We start from the raw sequence: 19,121 nt of genomic DNA, 5'->3' as shown, positions 1-19,121 counted from the left end.
GTCCCAATGAGACTGGACTCATTGAGTCATTGTGGGCAGGGAATGTGTCTTTTTATTGTTATACTGTACTCTCCCAAGAACTTAGTACAGTGCTCTGCATAGAGTAATCACTCAATAAATATGACTGAATGAATATGGGACTAATACAGAAATGGCTTTGTCTTAGATTCCCAACAGCTATGTAAATTTCAAATGTAGGGTCCACAATCATGGTGCCCATTTTGTGCTTCTCTCCTGGGTTAATGTGTGCTCATTCTCAGAGCTTGGTCTAAGCTAATGGGGCAAAAAAATCATACCACTCGCTCAGCCTTAGGGATTTGCTAAAACTATGAAACTTCCCACCCCAAACCATGCAAGGATGGGGTTAAAACTCATCTCCAACCATCCAGCAGCCTCTGCTTAGTGCTAACAGGGAATGGCAGGTTAGCAGGTGCTCCTTCCTAGAGAGTTAATTGGTCCCTTTGGCAACAAGTGCCTAATTCCTGAGAGGCTGCCTATATAAACCAGCTGTCCTAATGGAGGGAGAAGTTGTAATGTGTTGTGTGAGGAGGGTAGTTGGTGTTTTAAAGTCACTAACTCTGGCTCTTTTATTTGGCTGTGTCAGTGGATGACTTTTTGCTTGGGATTGGGTATGTTTTTTAATGAAAATAAGAATAATAATAGCTTTCAATCTTGTTTTCTCTTTCTCTCTTGCTGAAATACACAGATCTTCCAAATGGAATGTTAAACTACTGGATTGTGGTTTCCTACTGTTTTTCCTTAAAAAAGTGAGGCTCCTACCTGATTAGCAAAGCTGAAACTATTGTTTTTTTTTTAATTCTGATGATTAAATACATCTATTACTGCTCTTCTTCTTGACAGAATAAAGTCAAAACGTTCAGAGATTCTGACCAAACTGGCTTAGACTGTGTTTTTCTTGGGCTCATGTTACCCTGCTAATGTAAATTGTTTCTTTCTTTGTTTCTCTTCCTCCCAATAGGGACTATGGATTCTCTTGTATCTCCTGTTACCCTGGGATCCAAATGCTACCTGCCAAGCCTATTGCTTTGAAAAAGGAAAACCTGGGTTCTCAAAAAAAAAAAAAATGGGAAACAGTGTTCATGGCTTACACAGTCCAGGTATTTAAAGTTATGATCATTAAATGAGTTTATTTGTTTTCACTAGTGATCTAGCTTGTGTAATACAATTCCAAACATAGAAAATGTATGTGCTTGGTTTCTAAGACAATTCTGGTCTCCCCAACTGGTAATTTCAAAAAGTGCTATTGGTTTAAAACTAAACATAATCATGACATCATAGGTTATCCTTGGCAAAATGTACTTGTGGATATCCACTGAGTCTTGCTTGAGAAAGTCCTGACTCTTAACATGAACAATCTGTCTCTTTTTTTAACCACTTGAATATGATTGACCAAGGAACCCATTAAAAAACAAACTGAAAAGTATTATTCACTCTTAATACCAACCCAGATTGGGAGGTGGGGGAGGGAGAATACTCCCCCCCCCACACACCCACTTTAGCCTTTATCCTCTCCTCCCAAAATTGCAAGTAATTTACATCTCTATAACTTGTTCAAGCTACCAAGGGAGTATTCACAAATGTGATCTTACTACTTTAAAAGGATGTTTAGCCAAACTTTAAGACAGGAGACAAGGTCATTTTTTTTTGGCTTTGCATTAAATAGTGTACATAGGATTTCCTAACATCATTAATATAGGGTCTGAGGTTCTGGTTTGTTAGACCATGAAGGAGGGATGATGGGAAATACTCAAGAACTCGATACTTGGAAAGGTTCTGACTGAATATCACATTTGTGGGCTCATCTTTCTTAAGGGACTTTGGGTCTGAATTATGTATTCTCTTGAATTAGAGCCTATCCCTGTTTAAAAGAGCAGCTGAATTTTAAACAATTTTAAAGGCAGAGTACACATGTGGTGTGTCTCTTTTTTTAGGAAGGGACATATAAGTGATTGGTGAAAGGACTGAACTAGTACTTCCTGATGAGCCAAAGCTCAAAAAAAACCACCAACATGAGAATACATCATTTTATCTGATGAGGACTCTATCAGAAGCACAGGGCTACTGATATGTTCTGATAAAAGAAAAATTTTCTGGTGACCCATTTCTATACAGGTATAGGTTCCTGTACAGAAGCACCTGTCTTTTTCCCCAAACCTGTTATCTAAAGAGTTTCCATATGTTCACCTACCTATTCTAGTGGCTAGTGTTTGGAATCTAGCCTTGAGGCAATATGGTACATATCTGTTTTATGAAAGTTGGGGGAAAGGAAGGAAAATCATGGCAGTATTAGCTTCCACCTTCCTGGACCCTAAAGCTTTGTAAGTAGTTTGGAGAGGCAGACCCTAATCTAAACCTACAAGCCTGAGTCAGTTGAGATGAACAATACTCAGTTCGTTCCGCAATGTTTTAAAACTGGAGTTGACGGGAATGAGGCAGAGCACTTAACCTTCTGAGCTTCCTGGGTCAACTAGGTGAGCTTCCTATGTTGACACAGTGCCCTCCCCAAAACCAGTTGGAGAAGGGCTCAAATATAGCACAAATCCATTACCCTGAAATAAATCCCCCCAATTTAGGGAACTTTTGTTTGATTATCTGATAAGAATTTTCACACCTTATCAAAACATTTACCCCCTTCCTGTCTGCCATCTTCAAATGAATAGTGTCCAATAGCTTCTTCCCTACTGCTTTCAAACCTGCTCATGTTTACCCGATCCCCAAATATCCTCCCTTGATCCCATGATCCCCTCCAGTTATCTCTCCACCTCCCTCCTACCACCCCTGTCAAAACTCCTTGAATAAGTTGACTATACCCACTGCTTCTACATCCTTATCCAATTCTCTCCTGGCCCCCGAACATTCTGGCTCCCTTCCAACTTCATTCTGTAGAAACTGTTGTCTCTCTAAGGTCACCAATATCTTCTTTTTTGCCAAATACTCAGTCTTAATTCTCCTTGACCTCTCAACTCCCTTCAACTCTGTGGGCCACCTCCGTCTCCTGGAAACATTATCTAACCTTGGTGTGGCTGATTCGGTCCTTTCCTGGTTCTCCTCCTATCTCTCTGGCCCACTCATCTCAATCTTTTTCACGGGCTTCCCCTCTGCCTATTACCCCTAACTGTGGGCGTTCCTCAGGGCTAGGTCCTTCCCTTCTATTCTCCTTCTACACCCATTCAGAGAGCACATTTGATCCCTTGGCTTTAATGACCATCTCTTTGTAGATGATTCCTCTATCTACATCTCTAGCCCTGAGCTCTCTCCTTCTCAGCAATCTAACATTTCCTCAAGACTTCAGGCAGGACATCTTTACTTGGATGTCCCACCGACATCTCCAATTTATCATGTCCAAAACAGAGCCCTACATCTTTTTACCCTAACCATTTCCTCCCCCTGACTTTCCCATCACTGCATGAAATTATCATTATCCCTCTTTCACAAGCCCATAACCTTGGCATTACCCTCAACCTATCTCTCTTTCAACCAGAATTTTCAGTCCCTCTCCAATACTGTTGGTTCTACCTTCACAAATCACTCAGATCCTCTTTCCTCTATAGCCAAACAGCTGCTACACTGATTCAAGGATTTATTCACCACCTTGACTTCCTCATCAACTAGCTGACTTCCCTGCCTCTGGTCTCTCCCCACTCCATCCCATACTTCTCTGGGAGTCCAGGTAATTAAAAAAAAATCAGTTCATGTTTCTCCCGCTCCTCAAGAACATCCAGTGACTACTCATCCAATTTTGCATTGGCTTTAAAGCACTTAATCTCTTTGGCCCCTCTTACCTTGCTGATTTCCTCCTATAGCTCAGCTTACTCAATTCACTCCTCTAATGCCAATCTACTCACTGTACCTCTATCTTCCCACCAGCCCCTTGCCCATCTCCTGCCTCTGGGCTGGAATTCTCTCCATTTATGCCATAAAACAATGCTCTCCCACCTCCAAGAGGCCTTGCCTGACTAAGCCCTCATTTTCCCTACTCCCTCTCCCTTCTGCGTCACTCTGGCACTTGGAGTTTTATAGTTAAGCATTTGTTTTGACCCCACCCTTGGCCCCAAAGCACTTCTGTACAGATCCACAACACATTTTAAGTCTGTCTCCCCCTAGAGATTGTGAGCTCCTTCAGGGTAGGGGATGTATCTACCAACTCTAAAATCTCCCAAACTCTAAATACAGTACTCTACATGTAGTAAGTACTTGGTGAATAACATTAATTGATAGGGAATTGGAGGAGAAAATTAGAAAGTCACACTTCATTAGGAGCAGTTTTTTTTCTATTTTAGAATAATTATAAAAATGCAACACATCAACATTAGAGATTTACCTGAGTGGCAGATGGTTTAATTACTGCTTGTGCTTATACATTTACAGGTCTTTATGGTTAATCTATTAGTAGTAGAGCTCTCATACATTTCTAAGTATGTAAATATTGGCTTCACAATGATCTAGAAACTCACAGATATCACTCTAATAGGATGTTTGGCTCTGATGGTCTGGCTTTCCAAGTGGAAAAATTCCCCTTCTAGAAATGCTGATTTGTGCACTTAAGGTTTTCTTAAATAATTCAAATTTTCCATTCACCCCTCAAAACTGGGTCCACCACATTGGCAGGACTAAAACATGCACTCATCCAACACTACGTCTACCTTTCAAATGCAAGTGCTGGGTTTTTTTGTGTTTCTGAAATCAACTGTATTTGAGTGCTTACTGTGTGCAGAGCACTGTTCTAAATGCTTGGGAGAGTACAATACAACAATACAGCAAGACCTTCCCTGGCCAGAACAATGTTTTCATTTTTAATAGTATTTATTAAACATATACTATGTACCAGCACTGATTAAGCACTGGATTAGATACAAGTTAATCGGTTGGACACGGTCCATGTCCCACATGGGGTTTACAGTTCTAATCCCCATTTTACAGATGAGGTCTGCGAGGCCCAAGGAAGTGAAGTGGTTTTCCCAAAGTCACACAGCCAGCAAGTGTCAGAGCCAAGATTAGAACCAGGTTCTTCTGACCTCCAAGGCCTTGCTCTATCCTCGGAGCTGTGTTGCCTATCCCTTGAGTTGTCTCCACTGAGTGTTCAAGTGACTTGAAATACCCATCACAGACACCACTGGTTCCATTCTTGGAAGGACTTTGTGTGAAGAAAACTGCAAAAAAGCATGTAAAATATTCCATTTAATGGAAGTCTTCGAGCTCTAGAGAGATCACCCTGAACTATGCTTGAGGTAGTCAGTTGAATAGAAGGACTGGGAAAAACACTGGCCATTATATCTCTTGTCATGGGATTTTCTTCACCCAGGGATCACCAGCATTTATTAACAGTGTCACCAAGTCCTCTCAGCAGTCTCATAACTGCATGGTGTGGTGACTCTCTTTGAATTACTGGATAAGCAAGGAGTTTAATAAAATTACATAAGGCAGAAAGAATTGCAGATAATGCATTTTGAAGACAAGTGATCTAATCTTGTTTCATTGTATGTAAGTGTATCCATATGAATATTCTTGTAGTCAGACCCAAGTTCTATAGGCTATGCATAGCATGAGAAATGCCATAAAAGAAAAACAGAGATTTCCCTCAAATATAACAATTGGATCAGATTGAAGAAAAATGAATGAGTAACCAATGAATTCAATAATTCAGCTTTATATTGCTGAGGCACCCACCACAAAACACTGAGGAAAATGACCTTTGAGGTATCACCAACTTGATTTCTTACATTTCTAATTCTCATTCAGAGATTTTAAACCAAATCCAAAATTAAATCTAAATCCTCCATCATTGCATCTGAAGTCACCAAATTCCATGCACTCTGACCACATTCTCCAATTGGTAGTTCTAACATCCAGCACTTTGTCCTGTTGCTAAGGTCTGTAATGTTGTTCAGATCCTTCATCCTAACTATTCCTTATTCCCAAAATATTCATTAGACTCTTTAGAAAGACTTAACAGTGATGAAAGCTGGCTGGTTCTATTGATTTGCACTGGCAATCTACCCAACTCACTGATTCAGTACTAGTTATATTAAACACATTGTGGTATTGGAAAAATTGACTGTCAGTGTTTAAGATGCAAGAACTCAATGCCTGAAATTGGAGAGTATTTGGGATTGTTATAGAAATTATGGAATAGAAGAATCTGAATCCCATAAACCGTTTGTATCATCAGGGCCACAGTGGAGGTATTAAACTTTCAGATTTTAGCTCTGAAACATTTATTATTAAATATTTTGCAATTTCAAAATGTATACCTTGTAAATATCCTCCATTTGGGGACAATAAAAAAATTTGACTTTAAAATTTAATGCCCATTTCTGTAGAGAAAATGGGTGATATAGCCCTCAAGAATCCAGATGGAGGGCATACGCAAAAGGAAAAACCATTAGGGGTGGCAGTACTGACCTGAAAATTTGAATTCTGTTTGTGTATCAAACAGGGTGCCTTAAAAAAAAAATTCTAAAGAGCAAGGAAAACTACTGTTGAAGGAAGAAGGTTCATGCTATTATTTTATTGGCAACTACAACACTTTCCTTGCAGACCTCCCTTCCTCCTGTCTCCACTCCAAATCATATTTTACTCTGCTGCCCCGATCATTTTTTCTAAAAAAAAAAAAAAAAAAGTCAATCAGTGGTATTTATTGATTGCTTAAGTGTGTGCAGAGCACTGTACTAAGCACTTGGGAGAGTCCCAACAACAGAATTGACACGTTCCTGGTCCACATTCAGTACATTTTTCCCCATTCCTCAAGAACCTCCAGTGGTTGCCCACCCATTTCCGCATCAAACAGTTACTCCTTACCATTGACTTTAAAGCAGTGTCATCTTTCCCTTTCCTATCTCACTTTGCTGATTTCCTCATACAACCCAGGATCCTGACTTCTTTCCTCTAGTAACAAATTACTCTCCGTCCCCCGACCTCGATTTTCTTGCCGCCAACCCCTCGTCCACGTCCTGCATCTGGCCTAAAACTCCCACCCCCTTCATGTCCAACAGACCCTCACTCTATCCACCTTCAAAGCCTTATTAAACTCACATCTCCAGGAGGCTCTCCCTGACAAAGCCCTCATTTCTGCTAATCCATCTCTCATCTGCATCACTCTGGCACTTGTATTTGTACTTTTTAAGCACTTCATATTCACCCCTCTCTTAGCCCCACAGCACTTATTTACAGATCTGTAATTTGTTTTAATGTCTATCTTCCCCTTTAGAATATAAGCTCCTTTGGGGCAGAAATCTTGTCTGCCAACTCTGTTATATTGTATTCTTGTAAACACTTAATGGACTGTTTTGCACCCAATAGGTGCTCAATAAATATGATAGATTATAAGATGTTGATTATACCCTGCAGAACTAAAGGTTTATACTGGAAACTTACTAAAAGATAGGATAGATTTGACTTGGGTTGCTATAAACGTGTAGAGGGTAGATGGAAAATTATGTAAAAATTGGGCTCTATTTCATTTCTTATATCCAGTGGAATCTTCAGGATCAAAATCTCCACTCTTCTACTTAGAAGTATTTCAAATGCTTAAAACAATTAAGATGTATTGATTTTTTGCAAATGTAGGAAGTCCTAAAGTATTAAGTACTTAAATATTAATTTTATTCTGGGGTTTAATCGTTTGAGAAATATCCATATTTAAGCCAGGTATGTTTTTCTCTGTGCCATGGAACTCTGAGAGGTTTAATCAACTAACCAATGAATAGTATTGATTGAATGCTTACTGTGTGCTGAGCACTGTAATAGGTGCTTGGGAGAGTATAATATGCAGAGTTGGTAGACTAGTTCCTTTCCACAAGGAGCTTACAGTCTAGAGGAGGAGAAAAACATTAACATAAATAAAGCCTTGTAAGTAACTATAGAAAAGATCTAATTCCATTTTTCCCCCCTTGGACCATTAGGAATCCCTACTCTCCCCTTTGTCAGTCAGTCAATCATATTTATTGAGTGCTTACTGTGTGCACAGCACTATACTAGGTAGTTGGTAGAGTTACATACAACAGTAAACAGACACATTCCATGCTTATAAGGAGCTTAGAGTCTGGAAGGGGAGACAGATATGAGTAGGAATAACTTACAGATATGTATACGGGTGGTGTGGGGCTGGAATGGGGGATGAATAAAGGGAGCAAGGCAGGATGACACAGAAAGGAGTGAGAGAAGGAAAGGAGGGTTTAGGGAAGACCTCTGGAGGAGATGTGCCTTCAGTAAGGCTTTTAAGTGGAAGCACGTCATTGTCAATTTGGATATGAGGAGGGATGGCATTCTAGGTCAGAGGCAGGATCTGGGTAAGATGTCGGCTAGAGAAATCTGTTGAAGGGTGGGTTCATTTGAGTTTGTAGGCTTGCGTGTTTTAGCATGTTTTAGCTTAAAATCACTGTGACACAGAAAATTCCAAACTAACTCAGCATACAGTACCATTTTTCAACCGGACCTGTCTCCAAATTTACAAACCATCATCTCCTAGTTAGAAATCACTAGAGATTTAAAGATTGATTTGCTTCAGTATGAGTGAAATTTAAATTTAAATTAATTTCTTTAGATGATAGGGTGAACTTTCCAATTGTTCCGAGTCTGATTTTATCTCTCTAGGCTTAAGGCATTCCATTGGAGTAAATTGTGCTTTTTTGATCCAGTGTTAATGTTTCAGGCCCTAGGACGCCATTTAGAGCGCTAATTTATCATTATCACTCCATGACTACAGCTCCACAGCTTCCTTGTTTTTCCTCTGCTCCCACCATTTTCAAATAATTTTTGTGTCTAACTCAGTCAATCCTATTTGAGTGCTTTCTATGCAAAGCCCTATATTAAGCATTTGGGAGAGTACATTGTAACAGAGTTGGTGGACATATTGCCTGCCCACAACAACCTTAGAGTCTAGAGGGGACTGCAGACATCAATATGAATAAATTATGGATCTGTACAAAAGTGCTATGGCACTGAAGGAAGGGTGAATAAAGGGTGCAAATCCAGGGGCAAGAGCAATAGAGAAGGAAGTGGGAGAAGAGGAAATGCAGGCCTAGTGGAGGAAGGTCTTTTGGAGATGTGCTTTTAATAAGACTTTGAAGATGGGGAGGGCATTTCAGATCAGAGGTAGGACATGGGTGAGAGATGAGATTGAGGCACAGTGAGTAGGTTTACTAAGGAACAAGAGTGGGCAAATGGTTTTATGCTGCCCAGACTGGTTAAACTTTGCAAATCTCAACAATCTATGCCCACTTTTTTATATGCAGCATTTTCCTTAAGACAGTCACTCTTCATAGAATCAGAGGACTCTCAGGCAGAATTTTTGATTTTGAGTAGACAGCATAACTTTGAATGGAGTTTATTTGAATCTGTGCCTCCCCCATCTCCTTTTCAAACTGGTTATTTTTTTCCCTGATTAACTGGCTTCCTTCAGATGCCTATTCCCCAGTTTCCATTAAATACCAACTGTGAGTCACAGCAGAATGGGGAACATGCAGTATATTATCTATCTTATTTATAATGAGAGACACTTTAAGAATACCCAGTGCTTTACTAACCACATAATATTCTCCCCTGTTGACAATTCAATGCAGATGAATCAAATGCAGACATATTGGGGACAACCATACTACTGCATATAAACACCTCTGCATATAAGTAGAAAGACGGAAGGGCTGAAAGGCACAGAGAGCAAATCAGAAAGCAAGCACACATTACGAAAGCTTTCAGAGGCCAGGGAGACCCTTTAGATGCAGCACATGGATTTTTCTCGTTGATATCTGAAAATGTTAAGTACTTGAGATCCTCTAATGGCATTTTGAGAGTAGTGAAATTAAAAGACTGGATTAGCCTTCCTGGCTAGAAGGCAGTTTTGTCTTTTAAGTCCCCTGGAGACTGTCCCATCTATCAACACTGGGTCCCCTGTGTTCAGCAAATGACATCCAGATCATAAAGACATAATCATTTAAAATGTATTTTGTATATCACTATTCCATAATTTATTGTGGGTGTATTTTTAACTCCAATAATTAATCAGATCTGACGTCCCTTTTTTTTTTTTTTTTTTGCTTTTGCACTCTGACATCTTCTTTCAAACCATCCTTAATTTCCTGTGGAAGAAAATCAGCTTCATCTTTTAAAGGTTTTTCTGATTTTCAGGTGAAACTCACCAAAAAGTGTTAGAGCTTTTTTAATTAGAGTTGAAAAACAGCATTCTACCAAGATAGGATCTCAGCATACATGTGCTACAGTAGTGGTGACAATTTTGTCAGGGAATAAAAATTCACCACTAGTGACTGCGTCACCCATATAAAGAGCTAGAGAAATGATGTACTTCAAGCATAGAGCCATATCCCATTTCTCCACCTCTACAGGAACCAGTTCATCAGATAATTTCTTTTAAAGATTTCCAGCTCTGTAATTTGCCCCTCCACTTTAATCAACAATGAGATAACATAAAAGCTGCATTCAGTGATTCAGAGTGATTTAGTCGACAGGAAACCCATTAGTTTAACCATATTTTCCCATACTTTTCAGCACCATGTCCTGTCATCTGGAAATAATAGGAACCATAGACTAAATTTTGCAAGCTAAGAAAAAAGCTGTGATAGAGCACCCAGTGTTTACTGGAGTGCTAATGTTAGTTTAACCTAACCAAAATGAAGACTTTTTCAGGAAACATGGATTCAATTTCTACAGAAGGGATCCTGAGTGATATTATTTGCATGCTGATGTATTTATGTATTTATTTACCAAACAACAAGAGCCTAGATCAGTAGTAAAGTCTTAGAATCACGTAAACATGACTTCTAGGAGTTTTAAATATGACAACCGGCTGTAACATATTTTAGCACATTGACAAAGTTATGCCTAAACACCTGGAATTCACCCAACAGTGTAATTTATCCTTCTTTAATTCATTTGGTCTTTTGAACGCCATCATACCTAGGTCATAGTGTGTGTGTAAATCTGGAATGACTTCACCAATAAAAGTAGACTACATGATTTCGTCTTCAAGCTTAAAGTATATTTCTGCATAAAATGTGTTTAGGCTTCAAAAGTAATGCTGAGATTTGTGTAGGTATACCACTGAAACAAACTGCAATTCATAATTCCTTCCATCAGGATGCAGGCAATTTTTGTTCCTTGTTGTCCTGGTATATTTTTCCATTAGCAGTGATTGGTCAGCACTTATGTGGACACCTGTAATTTATTATTTGTATTGATGTCTGCCTCCCTCGCCTGCACATAGTAAGCGCTCAGTAATCCCAAAAGAAAGAGATGCCGAGGGGTTCAAAGGGCAAGTTCATTCAATCGTATTTACTGAGCGCTTACTCTGTGCAGAGCCCTGTACTAAGTGCTTAGAAGAGTATACATTATAACAATAAAAGACATAGTCCCTGCCCACAGCGAGCTCACAGTCTAGAGGAGGAGACAGACATTAATATAAATAAATAAGTAAATTAAAATATACATATGTATATTTTATTTTAGATATATATATTATTTTAAATATATATATATTTGTAATTTACTTATTTATAATTTATATATATATATATGTATCACACTTTGTTTAGGGAATATGATTGAATGAGCTTAGTATAGTGGTCTGCACACAGTAAGCGCTCAGTAACTATGATTGAATGAATGAATGAAACCCCCAGAACGTCTTACTATAGTGTCTTCTTTGAACGTCTTACTATAGTGCCTTCTTTTGGGGATTAGCATTACCTGTTGGGTTATTTATAGATTTTACCTCAAAATGAAAATCTGGGCACTTCCTTCATTAGAAACTTTCATTAATTGAGAATCTTCTTTCATTCTGTATACATCTTCATTTCCCTGAACCTACCTTCTGGAGTCAACATCTGCACCTGGCTTTGATTACCCTGGAAGCTGTAGGATATGCTCTCAAATGGAAGAATGTTTTCCTGATTTGGGCAATTATGAGATTGAAGTTAAAAATGATCTCTAAACAATAAATATCGAGTATCCTCTTGAACCAACTCCCTGAGTCCTTCCATCAGCATCACTTAGGGGCAATGATTAAAGAATGACAACCCAGGATCAGAAACAATGAAACTCAGCCATGAATCTGTCCCCCAGTATCAAAGCTGGCTGTGTAAAGAGAACAGATAAAATCAGGAAACTTGAATAGCTGCTGTTCAGTGAGCTGAAGTGAAAAGACCATAAACAAGAAACCATAAACAATGCCAAAAAGCAAAACCTCAGACAATGAGGCATGGCAGAAAGAGCTGGGGAACAGTAATACCAGACAGATCAGTCTGTTGTGTGACAATCAGCAATTGGGTAATTTTGAACCCTGGTGTTGAGACTATTGCAATACTATAAAACAAAATTTGAAATGGTGCTGGACACTGAACCCCTTGTGGGTCAGGGACTGTTCCAACTTGATTGTTTGAAATATACCCCAGCACTTAGTATTCATTCATTCGTTCATTTGATCATTATAATAATAATGATAATAATGTTGATATTTGTTAAGTGCTTACTATTTGCAGAGCACTGTTCTAAGTGCTGGGGTAGATACAGGGTAATCAGGTTGTGCCACGTGAGGCTCACAGTTAATCCCCATTTTACAGATGAGGTAACTGAGGTACAGAGAAGTTAAGTGACTTGCCCACAGTCACACAGCTGACAAGTGGCAGAGCGGGGAGTCGAACCCATGACCTCTGACTCTGGCGCCTAGGATCTTTCCACTGAGCCACGCTGCTTCCTATTTCTTAAGCGCTTACTGTGTGCAGAGCACTGTACTGAGCATTGTGGCATTATGGATAGAGCCCGGGCCTGGGAATCAGAAGGTCACGGGTTCCAATCCCAGCTCTGTCACTTATCTGCTTTGTGATCTTGGGCAAGTCTTTTCACTTCTCGGTACCTCAGTTACCTCATCTGTAAAATGGGGATTGAGGCTGAGCCCCATGGGGGACAGGGACTGTGTCCAACCCAATTTGCTTGTATCTACTCCAGTGGTTAGTGCAGTGCTTGGCACATAGTAAGTGCTTAACACCACAGTTAAGGGAAAGGGAGAACATATTTAATCCCCATTTTACAGATGAGGAAACTGAAGCACATTGAAGTTAAGTGACTTGCCCAAGGTTACACAGAGTGCAAGTGACAGAGCTGGAATGACAACGAGGGTCCCCTCACCATGGACCTGTCCTCTTTCAACTGTGTAGTAATGAGGAACTTTCTTCTTATCCTCATGTCAAATTTCCACCCTGCTGGTGCTTCTTCTAAAGTTGCTGCAAGGCATAAATCTTCTTCCCCATGAAGAAGCTATCAATCCTTAGTCCCAAAGATGAAAATCAATAATGGGAGCACCAATATTTGAGCAGCTTCCCCATCCTGCCTGCCCAAAGCCTTGTTAACGTTGGAAGCTTGAAGTCGGGTTACCCATTGACTACATGTGAGGAAAAAGAACAAAAATTGGATGGAGACCTTGATGTAGAAAATGCTTGACTTCATACACACTAAATTCCCTCACAATCATTTTGTTTCTACCTCGCTGAGACTAAAGTCCTTGAACAGAAATGTATGGTCCCAAGGGCATGCTTATGCCTATCAGCACTCTTCACTGTGTGAAGGACAAATTGAAATTGGTTTAAAGCGTCAAAAAGAACTAGAGGGCCTAAGGAAAGAATTGAGTTGGGAACACAAAGAGAGACTGAAAGCCTTTACAAAAATAGTGTACCCACACCAAAGTTTGGGAAGACGTTGTCAGAAGAGAAACATTTAACGCCCTTTTCCTTTTAAGTTGGATTTGTTTCACTGGCCAGAATTAAAAAAAAAATGTTGTGTTTATACTGTGGGAATGTTTGCTAAGAACACATTTGACTTGGCTACTCTACAGTTGTTTTGTTTTTTTAAAAAAATGCGAGTTCTCGTGAGGGCTCTGTTTTCTTTTAGAGAAGAAATGTAACTCTTCCTAGAAATTAGTGGTGACTTGAAACCATCTTCATTGAACTTCCATATACTCTTCCTACAATATATATCCGTTGGTTTTGTTTTCTCAAAATCCATAATCCGCTCTACAGATGTTGCTCAATTGCAGAGAGATAAAACCACAAAGAGGATATTTCTGTATGGTTTGGAACTAAAGGGCTCGCCAAAATATAGTGTGAACTTTCTATTCTTCCAGATGTACACGCTATTTTTTTTTTCTCCATGGGACTTCCAGCCCAGCAAAATTAATTGTCACTGTCTGATAAAATCAACTGATAATATTTACAGAGAACTTACTCTGTGCAGAATATTGAACTAAGCACTCAGGAGCATAGAGTAGAGAGACTGGGTGTGATTTCTCCTCCTAAGGAGCTTAATCTAATGGGGGAGATTTGTAGTGGTTTCCCCATCTACTTCAACATATAATAGTGGTATTTGTTCAGCACTGACTACGCGCCAAGCACTGTACTAAGTGGTCGGGCAGATGGAAGATATGCAGGCCAGACATATTCCTTGTCCAACCTAAGACTCACAGCTAAGTAGGAAACAAAACAGGTATTTATTCCCCATTTTACAGATTGGGAAACTGAGACACAGAGATTAAGTGATTTGCCAAACTCTCATAGCAGGCAAGTGAGGGAGCCAGGATTAGAATCCAGGTTCTCTGACTACCAGGCTTGGGCTCTTTCCACTAGGCCATGCTACTTCTCAGTTTTATAAGTTGGGGTGTTAATTGGTGTTCACAATATAGATGCTTTAACGTATGTTTTAGATACGTTGAAATAGTAAATCTCCTTCAAATTGAGTCTATATAGAGTTAAATATCATTCACAGTTGGTCCCACAGTGCTGGGTGATAGTCAAATCTTCCTAGAAACAAAAGGTTTCCCCTTAGAAGGAGGTTACCTCTGTTTGAAAGTATTAATGATCTCTCCAGTGATGGTCCATGCATTTAGCTGTCCTTCAGATACTAAAATTAAGCTACTGATTTATGGTGAGATTTTCTTGTTTTTAATCAATGTGTGCAAATTTAGCTGATAAGATCACTGTGTGAGCTATAATTCTTCCACAGTGTGTGCAGGTAGGGATGCCCCTTGCTACACTTTTACATTTGTTACTTGTGGTGCCCGGTGCAGTTTTCAATTTTTTCTTAATATCATGGTCTTCTTGAAGCCTCTCCTCAGTGGTAGTCGGGTTCCTCCCTCTTGCTGTGCACTAGGTTATCTTGTGCTGCTTCTCTCTACTTCTATGCATACAATAAGCACTCAATGAAACCACCTATGAATTGATCACTATGCCACTTTGAGAAGTTGAGATGCTCCATTGTCTCTTTAAAACACTTCTGCTTTCCAGCCTGTTTATTACATTTTTCGCTTATCATAGAACAACTGTTAGCTGTTGCCAATTTCTTCACCTATGCTGCTAAGCCAAGGTACAGTGGGATGAGTGTCCTTCAGTGTGGGGAGTCTGATACCACCGAGACCTTGTTGTTTATGATCCTCATTTGCGACTCTCTAATTAGTGGATGTAGGTGGCATTCATGACACTGCTCTAAAGGCCAGAAGTTGTGATCTCCCAGCCATCAACAACCTACAGATGCCCTGCTCGCCTTCAAATAATTCCTGATCTTGGACCCAAGAACAGAGAATGATAATTCTAAACCCCTTGGGTCCAAGATCAGGAATTATTTGCAGTGAAGCAAGCAATATTTTAATGGCATCTGGAAAATGCATACACAGACAAAAAGGGTCCTTGTTCATTCATTCATTCATTCAATCAATCATATTTATTAAGCACTTACTGTGTGCAGAGCACTGTACTAAGCGCTTGGAAAAGTACAATATAGAAGTAAAGAGTGACATTTCCTGCCCACAAGGAGCTCACAGTCTAGAATTGGGAAGGCAGATATCAAAAAAATAAACAGACATCACTAGAAATAAATAAAATGACAGATATCCATATAAGTGCTGTGGGGCGGGAGGGGGGAAGAGCAAAGGGAGCATGTCATGGCAACACAAAAGGCAGCGGGAGATGAGGAAAAGTGGGGCTTAGTCTGGGAAAGCCAATTCGAGGAGATATGCCTTCAATAAGGCTTTGAAGTGGGAGAGAGGAATTGCCTGTTGGATTTGATGAGGGAGGGCGTTCGAGGCCAGAGGCACTGTTATAATAATAATAGTGTTATTTGTTAAGTGCTTACTATATTAAGCATTTAGTATAGTGTTCTGCATACAGTAAATGTTCAATAATAATAATAATAATAATAATGTTGGTATTTGTTAAGCACTTACTATGTGCAGAGCACTGTTCTAAACGCTGGGGTAAACAGAGGGGAATCAGGTTGTCCCACGTGGGGCTCACAATCTTAATCCCCATTTTATAGATGAGGGAACTGAGGCACAGAGAAGTTAAGTGACTTGCCCACAGTCACACAGCTGACAAGTGGCAGAGCTGAGATTCGAACTCATGAGCCCTGACTCCAAAGCCCATGCTCTTTCCACTGCACCACGCTAAATACCACTGATGATGGGCAAAGCATTATATTAAGCACTAGAGTAGATACATTTCCCATCCCAAAGAGGGCTCAGAGTCTCAGGAAGAATAAGCACTTCCTTCCCATTTTACAGGTGAGGAACCCGAGAATAATGGCTGAGAAGCAAGTGTAATAAACTGTGGGGCACCATGACTACACACACCAAATCCCAACTGAGGAGTTACATCCCTGATAACTGTCTCTAGACTTACTTCCCCTACTCTCACACTGAACAGATGGTTGTACCCTCAACATAGACCCAGGGAATCTGAAAGAGATGGCAACACTTCAAATATCCCCTCAATGTATCTTCCACCATTGATTATGGTGCACTACGATGAACAGTTTGCCTGCCAAGGTATGAAGATGTGGCTTTTGCTCTAATATTTAATGAAGTCACCAGTGCAGAGACAGCCATAAAGATTGGCAGTGCTCTTAGATCTGATGGTGTGAACCAGCTGGGAGCTACAAATAGGGAGGGAGTATTCTGCTTAATCACCCACGCAGGCTCTTCCCCAACAAACTGTACACTGAGAAAATGTCAGGGTATTTCGGCGATGTCGCCATTAAACCGATCGCCAAGAAGAAAGGGGAGAGAGCTGACTGTGGAGAGAGTTGACTCTGAGAACATCCCAGAATAATCCAGATGCCCAGAATGCATCGACTATGGAGTTGACACCCTAGGACAGGACTAACCCTGATTCAAACCCATCCTGTGTGAACTTATCTATTTTGGGTTGTGAACTGTGTGAATCCTTGTTTTCTCTATTAGATTATCTTGGGTCAAGAGCAGCCACATTAGAACATGAGCTTGTTGTGGGCAGGGAGCACGTCTACCAAGCATCGTGTACTCTCCCGAGGTCTTAGCAGAGTGCTCTGCACTCAGTGAGTGGTCAGGAAATATGATTGATATATCAGACTATCCTGGAGGGCCGTGTCTGGGGCTCTTCAACTAACTCGGCAGAGCATCTTGAACACCATCACACCCGCTTTGGAGGCAATGTTTTTTGCAATGCTTGCAGTGATCCTTCACCAACCACAGGGTATTTTAGGAGTAAATTTCCAGTTCAAACCAGACTAAGCCCAGACTTGCAGTGACTAATTCATTGGCAAAACCCCCTCTCCTTCCGCTTTCCTTGTCTTGAGTGAAGGAGGCAGCCTAAACCTCTCCTTCCCTGGGAGTCTGAGTGGAGGATCTGGGGCCTATTTTATCACCTCTCATTCCCCCGATGAGCCCATAGATGGGATCTCTTTCTATGGCTCTAGCTTGACCCCTTTTTTAGGTTTTTCCCTCAGTAGTGAGCAGAGATGTACTCCCCCTCTAAGATGCGAGCTTGTTGTGGGCAGGGAATGTGTATGTTTATTGATATATTGAACTCTCTCAAGCACTTAGAAGAGTGCTTAGCACACAGTAAGCGCTCAATAAGTACGAATGACTGAATACTAACAATTGCATTATTTGGATGACCACCCAGAAGCCATTGCATTGAAAGCAACATTTTTGGTAAGTTAATAAATGGGATAAGCTGAAAATGTCATGAAGACCAAGGACAAAATAAATGATGGGTTACCCAAGCCAATGAATCAACCAGAAAATCCTCAGTTATGTCGCATCTAAGGCTCTGAATGACCCTGAGGTCCCGGGAGCCGGCGTATAGTGCACTTCAGTGGAGATCCCCACTGAGAAGAGAGATTGTTGCTTTTTAATGCGTGATGATTACTCACATTGGCTATTAAGTACCTCGGTCTACAACTTGATGCCATTTGGGAGTTAATAACGCTTTATCCCTAGAAATGTCTTTCTCAGAGGAGAAGTGAGACCTTAACCTTTGTGGTAATTAAAGATTCCGTGACCCATCTTTAGGTGTCAACAGCAAGCGTCCTGCATGAATTTCAAGTGGGTAATTGCATTCGGCCAACCTAAAAAGCCTTTCTAGTTCTATTTGGTTAGTGTATTCTCTTTCTGTGCCTATTTAAGGGTGGGAGTAGATGGTTGAGAAACACCCAGTGCCAAATCCAAGGTCACTCCATTTCAGGAGGAGAAAATAGATCTTTATTTCAAAGGTCTGTCCAGTGCTGCTTCAACTTCAATATATAAATGTCAGTTGTGTTTTATCGCATACAAGATTTCCCATGGCTAATTCAGGGAGTATGGAATGAGAGGAGACTTTAGCCTAATTCTCTCCCAACCTTAACCACTGTGGTGAAAGTAACTCAATTTATTAATAGTAGAAAAGCTCTGAACTCCTTGGAGAAAAATACTCTTAGAATATTACATTTATAGCTACAGACAACTTATTACTCAAGGTTTTGAAATGGCTCCACTCCAGAAAATAAAGTGTCATCTTGTAATCTGTCACACATACTTCATCTTAACAAGCAGTATTAGGCCCCACAGATAAATCCAGAAACAAACCCTAATTCCCTTGGGAAAATCTCTACCCAGGTTTGGATATGCAAATTCTATTAAAAATTGGAACACTTTGAAACCTATCAAGAAACCTATTGGTTGAATAAATACCAGAAAATATAAATGTCTTTTTAAAAAGATGTGGAAGTGAAATGATAAACAGAGCATTTTCTATATTTAAAGGTACAAAGAATTCCACAAAGAAAATTAATTTTCCCAAAAAGCCTTT

General features: G+C 40.1%; 1 long non-coding RNA gene across 1 annotated transcript; it reads left to right on the top strand.

Moving 5' to 3' along the window:
• The first annotated feature begins 538 nt into the window (after positions 1 to 538).
• LOC120638969 lies at positions 539 to 12,073 on the top strand. The gene is made up of 3 exons (XR_005661033.1): positions 539 to 629; positions 980 to 1,118; positions 11,852 to 12,073. It is a non-coding gene; the product is annotated as an uncharacterized LOC120638969 (long non-coding RNA).
• The last annotated feature ends 7,048 nt before the right edge of the window (positions 12,074 to 19,121 follow it).

This window comes from Ornithorhynchus anatinus, chromosome 18 (genome assembly GCF_004115215.2).
Source record: "Ornithorhynchus anatinus isolate Pmale09 chromosome 18, mOrnAna1.pri.v4, whole genome shotgun sequence".
Lineage (NCBI taxonomy): Eukaryota > Metazoa > Chordata > Mammalia > Monotremata > Ornithorhynchidae > Ornithorhynchus > Ornithorhynchus anatinus.
Note: the sequence above shows the minus strand (reverse complement) of the source record. Positions and strands in the feature narration are given on the sequence as shown.